The sequence below is a fragment of the Prunus mume genome, linkage group LG3, assembly GCF_029339155.1.
Source record: "Prunus mume cultivar Tortuosa linkage group LG3, ASM2933915v1, whole genome shotgun sequence".
NCBI lineage: Eukaryota > Viridiplantae > Streptophyta > Magnoliopsida > Rosales > Rosaceae > Prunus > Prunus mume.
In genome coordinates this window covers 16,427,770-16,437,258 of record NC_142700.1, presented here as the reverse complement: position 1 = coordinate 16,437,258, position 9,489 = coordinate 16,427,770, and the positions used below count along the sequence as shown (strand labels likewise).

The following is a 9,489-nucleotide window of genomic DNA, read 5'->3' as shown; positions in this document are numbered from 1 at the left end:
ATCATTATTATTTGGTGACTTTCACTGGGGTGACTAAAAAATATCACTAAATAATAGTGACTGTTGCTATTTTTGTGTGTGTGAATATGGCTTATTAAACTTTTCAGTCAAAGAACTTTAAAAGCGTGCACAAAACTTTGTTATTTGTCAAATGAGTAGGTTACTTGCCAAGAAGACGATACCTTTTGACCTGTCTTCTAGGGAGACCGATATGACTAATAAATTCACGCGGTGGCACAAATAGAAAAGTAGTGTGTTAATAGATATCTATTTAATTCAGTCTTTGAAGACTAAATTAAAGGGCAACTTTCAATCAGTTTCTTCCCATTGCATGAATTTCTCTTCTTCTGGACGTTTTCCCTGGCGAGGAGAGGACATCATCTTCTTGGAAAATTCTGGCGAGACTATTTTTTTATAGTCCACATTAAGACCACAAAGTGATAAGTATTACAGCCACCCTCCAAATCATTGTATATCACTGTTATTTGTTCAAATTATAGATAAATTTGAGATTTATTCTAAATTTGATAGGCAATAATTAGATGGATGAGAAGGCTTTATTTCAATTTTGTTGGGGTGGGGGCTCCGGCATTCAAACGCGTCCTAAGTTTTCAAGTCAAGGTTCAATCGACCCATAGTAAGTTTTACAGAGAAGTTTGACAAACTTTCTCCTCTTTGTAGATGAATACTGCATCCCTTTTATCTTGGGTTAATAGGGATGTGGATGGTTCCCTTGCTGTCTCTGTGATCCTCAACTATGCCTTGGGTATGCTCAGCAAATGGTATTTTATTGGTTGCAAATGGGATTTGATTGAACCTCATTTTATTATCAAGAATCAAACCACACAATAGGGAAACTTAAAAAGCATACAAGTTCGTGCATGTGCATGTAGCAGTTTGACAACAAAAACAGAGGAAAAAGAGAAAATAAACATGGGTTGGGTTTCTGTAGCAAAATCATGTGAGCTGGACTCAAAGCATACAATATTTAATTAACAGTGGCTGGGAACCAAAGCATATTACAATGTACTCAATTATGAATATGTTATAATTTAAAGAAAAAAAGAAAGTACACATATATATATATATATATATATATATATATATTTGTCTTACAAAGCGTGTTGCTTTTGAAATTTCTTCCTTACATAAGCTAATACATACGAAAAAGAAAATGAAAAACCTGTAAGAATCCAATAGAACAGTGCCTTCCTCATTCTCTCTTCATTCTCTTTAGCTGAAATCTCCAGAAAATACATCTCTTCCTAATCTGAAAATACATATACAAACTAAGAACTCTAACATGGTATCAGAGCCTAGTTCGATTGCTTGAGCTGGGCGTGAATCTGTGATTGAATCGGAGAAATTGGGTTTTGTTTGAGCTAAACTTGAGCTCATCTGAAGATCGCGATTTCTCAAATCCAATGTCTAATATGGCAGGATCGAGTACCTCTGAGCTGCGAACTCCAATTTTCAATGGAGAAAATTATGAGTTCTGGAGTATCAGAATGAAAACTATACTGAAATCTCATGGTTTATGGGATCTGGTTGAGAATGGGTTAAGTGACCTAGATCTGAAGAAGGAGAAAGAGGAGGCTGTAGACACTGAGAAGTCTATGATGGTTCTGATGAAGGATGCTCGTGCACTTGGATTGATCCAAAGTGCAGTTTCAGATCAGCTTGTTCCCCAGATTGTGAATGAGGAGACCTCAAAGGGTGCCTGGGATATTCAAGTGGAATTCAGAGGAGATAAACAGGTACGAAATGTCAAATTGCAAGGGCTACGTAGGGAATTTGAATATACCCGCATGAAGGATAGTGAATCTTTATCTGTATATCTGGTTAGGTTGTTTGATATAGTAAATCATATGAAGAGTTATGGTGAGGAACTATCTAGAGAGAGAATTGTCCAGAAACTATTGTTTAGTTTACCTAAATCTTATGATTCTATCTGCTCTGTAATTGAACACTCTAAGGACCTTGAAACACTTGAGGTTCAAGAGGTTGTTGCTTCACCGAAGAGCTTTGAGCTCAGATTGGATAGACACACTGAGAATTCTACAGAAAAGGCCTTCACTAGTCTGAATGTTGGTAGAAAAAACCTTGAACCCTAGTCTGAATGTTGGTAGAAAAAACCTTGAAAATGGAATTGCTTCTGCAGATCAAATATCTCAGAAAAATTGGAAATCCAACGATGGAAACAAAATGGCCTGCAAACATTGTGACAGATTTCATTATGGAAAATGTTGGTATGAAGGAAAACCTAAATGCCATGGTTGTGGGAAGCCTGGACATATGATCAGAGATTGCTATGGACACAAGAATGTGCAGAAAGTGAATTATGCAAATCGTGAGGAAGGCACTGTTCTATTGAATTCTTACAAAACTGCCGCTTACATAGTGTGATGACGTAGAGAGAAATGTGATTCTCTTCTAATGAATTACAATGTCACCCTATTAGGTGCTTACACGTGTCATACCAAATCTAAGTTAGAGAATCCACCTAGACTATGATCTAATGGTTCTCATTACATCATTTAAAATAGATGAACAAAAAAATAGAAAATTACTTCGCTCTAACAAATCAGCAGAATCGAACAATCAGCCTGTAATCAAATCAGCAGAATCGACAAATCAGTAGAATCGAGAAATCAGCTGAGCGATTATATTTCAAAAGCAAGTGTCACCCATTGCTTGCAGACATGGCATAAAAGGCTAGGCATTTAAATGAAAGAAGTATAAAATTGCTTGAGAATCAAGGGATGGTTCATGGCTTACCTCACTTGGAGCAAGTCGGTTGTATGTGATGGTTGTATGCTTGGAAAACAGCATAGGATTCTTTCCCTTTGGAATCCACTTGGAGAGCTTCAAACCCTTTGGAATTGGTTCACACAGACATCTGTGGACCAATGAAAACAGAATCATTATCCGAAATGTACTTTCTACATTTCTGATGATTTTACTAGAATGTCATAGGTGTACTTCATCGAAATAAGTCAAGTGCATTGGAATGTTTTAGAAAATTCAAAGCTATGACTGAGCTGTAAAGTGGGTATAAGATAAAAGGCTTGAGAAGTGACAGGGGTGGAGAGTTTCTATCTGGAGAATTCAACAAGTTTTGTGAGGAATCTGGTATTCAAAGGCAGCTAACTATGGCATATTCTCCACAGCAAAATGGAGTGGCCGAGAGGAAGAACAGGACAGTAGTGGAAATGGCCAAGTCCATGTTGCATGAGAAAGGTGTTCCCTATGAGTTTTGGGCAGAAGCTGTAAATACAGCAGTCTATTTGCTAAATAGATGTCCTACCAAGGCTCTTAACAAGATAACACCACTTGAAGCTTATACTGGCAGAAAACCAGGAATTGCCCATTTAAAAATATTTGGATCACCTTGTCATGTGCTTATTCCTTCAGCATTGAGGCATAAGTTTGAAGAAAACAGTCACAAGTGTATTTTTGTAGGTTATGGTCTCTGTGAAAAGGGATATAGGCTGTTTGATCCAAGTACTAGGAAGATAATTCTGTCCAGAGATGTGCAATTTGATGAAAATGGCTTATGGAAGTGGGAAAATACAAATGAAGAAGAGATGGTAGTCCCTTTGCCTACTGAGAATCGAGCTGTGAACCAAGTCAAAGCTTGGATACATCACTGCAAATGAATGAAGAAGTCACATTACGAGCTGAACCAAGTCAAAGCTTGGATACACAAACTCAAATAGTTGAAGATACCACTCTGCAAGATGAAGGCATAGGTGAAAGTTCTCATTTCTTTGATCACACACCAAAGAAATGGAGAAGTGTAAGTGAAATCATGGCTAAGTGTAATGTGTGTATTGTGGAACCTGAAAATTATGAAGATGCAGCTTAAGATGAGTCATGGAGAAAGGCAATGGAAGCTGAATTGAAAATGATAGAAAAAATGACACTTGGAAACTTGTCGAGAGACCATTTGCTAAACCGTGATTGGTGTTAAGTGGGTCTACAAGACTAAACTGAACCTAGATGGTACTGTGCAGAAAAACAAGGCTCATTTAGTGGCTAAAGGCTACTCACAAAAGCCCGGTATTGATTACAATGAGACTTTTGCCCCTGTGGCAAGGCTAGACACCATTAGGACTTTGATTGCTCTTGCAGCACAAAAGGAATGGAACCTATTTCAACTGGATGTGAAGTCTGCCTTTCTCAATGGCATTCTAAAGGAGGAAGTTTATGTTGAACAACCTCAAGGATATGTACAAGAGAGCAAGGAAACCAAGGTGTACAGGTTGAACAAGGCTCTATATGGACTGAAACAAGCCCCAAGGGCCTGGTATGATGAAATAGATGTCTATTTCAACACTGCAGGTTTTAAGAAGAGCTTAAGTGAAGCTACTCTCTATATCAAAACAAGTGACACCTCAGGTATTATCATTGTCTCACTCTATGTAGATGACATTATATATACTGGAAGCTGTCCTAAAATGCTTGAAGAGTTTAAACAAGATATGATGCAACACTATGAGATGACAGACTTGGGTATGTTGCACCATTTTCTTGGCATGGGAGTGGAACAAACTGATAAGCATATTTTCGTTCATCAAAAGAAATATGCCATGAAAATTCTTGAGAAGTTTGGAATGAGAGACTGCAAGTCAGTGGCAATTCCATTAGTGGTGAATGAGAAATTGTGTAGAGAAGATGGAAGTGAAGCAGCAGATGAAAATGAATTCAGACAGATTGTAGGGAGTCTGCTGTATCTGACTGCCACAAGACCAGATGTCATGTTTGCATCTAGCTTGCTTGCTAGGTTTATGCACAATCCCTCAAAGAAACACATGGGAACTGCTAAAAGGGTGCTGAGATACATACAAGGCACATTAGATTTTGGAATTGAGTTTGAAAAGGGGAAAACAGCTACTCTAATTGGGTATTGTGACAGTGATGGGCTGGGAGTGAGGATGATATGAGGAGCACCTCAGGATATGCCTTCACACTAGGCTCAGGCATGTTCTCTTGGGCTTCCATCAAGCAAAACACAGTTGCTTTATCTACACCGAGCCGAGTATGTGAGCTGCAGAAGCAACTTCACAAGCTAAGTGGCTCAGATTTGTGCTTGAAGATTTTGGTGAAGAACAGGTAGAAGGGACTCCAATTCTATGTGACAACACCTCTGCAATTGCAATGGCAAGGAATCCAGTTCATCACCAAAAGACAAGACACATCAGCAGGAAATTTCATTTTATAAGGGAAGCCATTCAAGCAAAAGAAATCGAACTGGTGTACTGCAAGACAAGATCGATAGCAGACATTTTGACTAAGGCTCGCCTAAGGATCGGTTTGTGAGGTTGAGAAGCTTGCTTGGAGTGAAATCAGCTAAAGGATTAGAAGGGAGTGTTGAAATATAATCCTGTTCTCGCTGATTTCTCCGCTGATTTGTCCAGATTCTGCTTCGTGATTGTTCATTCTGCCTGATTTGTTAGAGCAGAAGTAATTTTCTATTTTTTGTTTTGTCTATTTTAAATGATGTAATGAGAACCATTAGATCATAGTCTAGGTGGATTCTCTAGCTTAGATTTGGTATGACACGTGTAAGCACCTAATAGGGTGACAGTTGTAATTCTGTTAGAAGAGAATCACATTTCTCTCTACGTCAGTCACACTATGTAAGCGGCAGTTTTGTAAGAATTCAATAGAACAGTGCCTTCCTCATTTTCTCTTCATTCTCTCTAGCTGAAATCTCCAGAAAATACATCTCTTCCTAATCTGAAAATACATATACAAACTAAGAACTCTAACAAAACCTCTTCTGTATAATTGTCTTTGTTTTAGTTTCATCGTCAATGCTTCCAAGAGTTCCGGCAGAAAAAATAAGTAAAGAAACAAAAATATCGCAGAGATTATAAAATGTACACTTTCAAGCAGACTCAATTCGGTGTCTCCGTGCTGCGCTGCAGACAACCACGCAACACTTGCTACGAACATTGCTGAGACGGAAAGCCGAGTGAGCTTTGAAGCTGAACGGGTTGGCAACACCAAGTTTTTGCCTACTATTTCATTATAAATCACAAAAACTGAGGAAAAGAGGGGTAATACGTTCAAGGAAACAAACGCTTGAAGCTCTATTCTTCTTCCATTTCTTCCTGGTGCTCCAGTATCGACGAAAGTTGCTGCAAATGTAATGCCTGCAACAACCGTTGTTATCATGAGTCTGGATCCACGTCTTTGCTCATGTTCTTTCTTGCCTTCAATGGTATCCTTCTCGGGAACATTCCAGAAATCACGTCTGATTTCGCCATTGAAATATGGAAGACCAACGGAGCTGCCTAGGTTGTCCAGAACCCTAGGACTACTACTGCCGAAGATTTCCTGAAACATAGAGAAAGCACAATGAAATTTGTCTGAATTAATGCTTTTTAAACCTGGCCGCTTTTTTTGATTTTGAAAGACTTTATTATTTCAACATGAAAACACAAGATACATAAATGTCAGCTTGAATAAGAGAATCAAGGCAAATTGGTACATCTTCCAGCCAATACAAACCGGACTCCAAATTCAAAGCATGCTGGGCTAAAGTATGCGCAAGTTTGCTTGCTTCTCCAGGCCTAAATTGAATATGCGCGGTATGAAACGAACACAATTCTCTTAATTCAGGAAGGGGGGATTAGGACTTGGTTGCAAGAGGTAGGCTCACAACCATGGCTAACTGGCATAACCCATGACTACGTGAAAGAGAGAATAGAAAGAAAATAAAGGTGGATAGTGAAGAATCATGGAGTTTCGTTTGTCACGTTGAAAAATTTAGAGAGGCAAATATAACTCTAAAACCTTAAACAACTGAATCTAGTTTCGTTTATGAAATTATGAAAATATAGCCTTGCAAATTCGTTATATATACCTGTTCTCCAATATTCTGGCTAAGACAAATGTCGTTGGCCTGTGAGAATTTCCTATTGGTAGCAATCTTGTCCACTCTAGGGTCGCCTGTCAACGCTCTTATAATTTCAGGATTTTTCTTGATGGCAGCCAGATGCAACGGAGTGTTTCCATCTACATCTGCTTCGTTTATTAGTACTGCAAGCTTAGACATGTTCAGTGAATACGTGATGACATTTGTTCGTCCACCTAAAACTGCAGCATGTAGAGCCGTTTGGCCATAATGATTGACCAAATCACAAATATCTGGCCGACACCGAATCATCTCTTCCATTACATCGGTGTGACCTGCATAGGCCGCGACATGGAGAGCTGACATTCTAGATTTGTCCAAGATGTAAGAAATAGAATTATCACGTTGCATCAACAGTTGAGTTGCCTCAAGGTTCCCTCCAAATGCTGCGTAGTGTAAGGAAGTCCACCCAAGTACATCATCAACCCTTTTTATTATATCCGGATATTTCGACACCGTCGTCTCCACAATACCTAAGTGTGTCATTTATACAAAAGTTAGATACACGGTTATGAGAGGAAGATATTACAGAACAAGGTCAGAACTAGGAATTTTCAACTGGTGGGCTAGTTAAAGAGTTTAAGGAAAAATCTAATGAATATGTTTTTTTTGTACTTACAGTTTATATAGTCTTTCTAGAAATCGAAGTATACATTGAATCATATAAACCACACTAGTTCATAGCTTCATCGACTAATTTTCAATAAATTTTTACATAAAACAAATACATATTAAATGCAACAAAAAAATAGATATTATCAAAATGAAAATATGTTCAACAGAAAAATTGAAGATGGGACAAAGGGATTTCAAAGAGGGTTCCTGGGATTCCTAAATTCGTATAAAAATTAAAGGTGGAAGGAAGAAAATTTAAGGTTTTATAATTGAAAAGAGATTATAGGGTTTGATATTAAATTTTGATTTCCAGGAGGTTAATTGTTTGTTGATGGGTTTGTATGCGGGTGTTGGGGTTGACTTATTAGGAAGGATAAAGGAGATGGTGCACAGTTCGTTGTCCCCATTCTTTTCCAACATATGATTTGCTCCTCTTTGAAAAAATCAATTGAGTATAAAGCTTGGGCAAAGAGATAGAGAACACAAGAAGGAAACGAGAGAAGGAGGGGGAGAGAGAGAGAGAGGAGGAGAGGTTGGCTAGTGGTGAAGAGGGACTTGGGTTGGGAACTTGGGCGGGCCATAGGTGGTTATTGGGGGTGAGTGGCTGTTTTTATTATTATTTGTTTTTAATTTTTAATTTTATTTAGACTTAAGGGTGTTTTATAGAGAAGACTTAACAATGTTAAGTTGCAGTTTGATGTGTCATATTTTAAGTCGTTAAATTATTGCAACGATCAAGATTTAATGAAATGCGGTAAATACAAACTATCTAAATGCAGAGACTCGGAATCCATAATTTACCTTTCCATTCTTCATCCATATAAGTTACCGCTACATGCAAACACCGTTAAACCAAAAGAAGGAGATATTGGACACTGGTTCACAATTGTACGAGCTACGAGTGGAAAGCCATGCCGAGTAGCCAAGAATAAGGGGGACTCCTTATTAAAATTAATCAAACAGCACAATCCAGGATCTTCAGCCATTAACAAATTCACCACCTCAACGTGACCGCATCTGGCAGCAACATGCAAAGCTGTATCTTCTTGAAAATTAGTCATTCGAAGTAGTTTGTTAGCTTCACCATTAGTCGGTCCTCTTTCCTCGTCAGCTCCTTCAATATGCAGAAGTTTCTTTGCGTGTTCAATGAGGAGCTTTACAATTTCATCACAGCCTACTCTAGCAGCGACGTGGAGAGGAGTGTTGCCCTTCTTATTGGGAGCCCAAAACAGCAAAGATGGATCATCTAGGACATCTCTGAAGAAATGTATTTGTTTGTATTCAGCTGCAATATGAAAAATACTGTTGTGAGCTGGGGTTTTCTGACAGAGGAGATCAATTGATGCATCAGCTCTTCTGAAAAACCCAACATCACCCGATTCTGCAGCCTCATACACAGAAGGATCCATGGCTTATTTTCTCACAAGCTTTCTCAAGGTAGTTGAGTACTTGATTAGCTAGCACCAATGGAATTGTATGAACACTATGTTTAAAGACCCCTTCATTATATATAGGAGGAGATCGACAAGAAGACAATAATCTAATATGACTTATTTTATTATTACTTTTATAATTGACAAAAATGACTTTTTTATATTTTAGCAAAGCTAATTAAATGATGCGGAAAGTTCCATAGGGTAATTTAATGGAAGCTACACCTTAGTGCTTGCGTTCATCTTTGGAAGAAGATACTCCTCTTTCCGATTTGACACATGTGCAAAAATAATTTATCAAAAATAAAAATAAAAAAATTCTACACATATGTCATACGACCAGGAATGTAGGAATTCCTATATATTAAGGTCCAACATACTTTATATTATATAAAGATTATTGAGAAATAAGTGTATCAGTATCAGTAACTTAATAAATGCTAGAGCAGATGCTAAGTTCGAAACTTTCCTCACCCATTGATAAAAAATAAAATTATAACTTTCTCATTGTAATTA

General features: G+C 37.9%; 1 pseudogene; it reads right to left on the bottom strand.

The window, feature by feature from the left end:
• Positions 1–5,893: 5,893 nt before the first annotated feature.
• Positions 5,894–8,982, bottom strand: LOC148918904 (protein ACCELERATED CELL DEATH 6-like; annotated as a pseudogene).
• Positions 8,983–9,489: the final 507 nt, after the last annotated feature.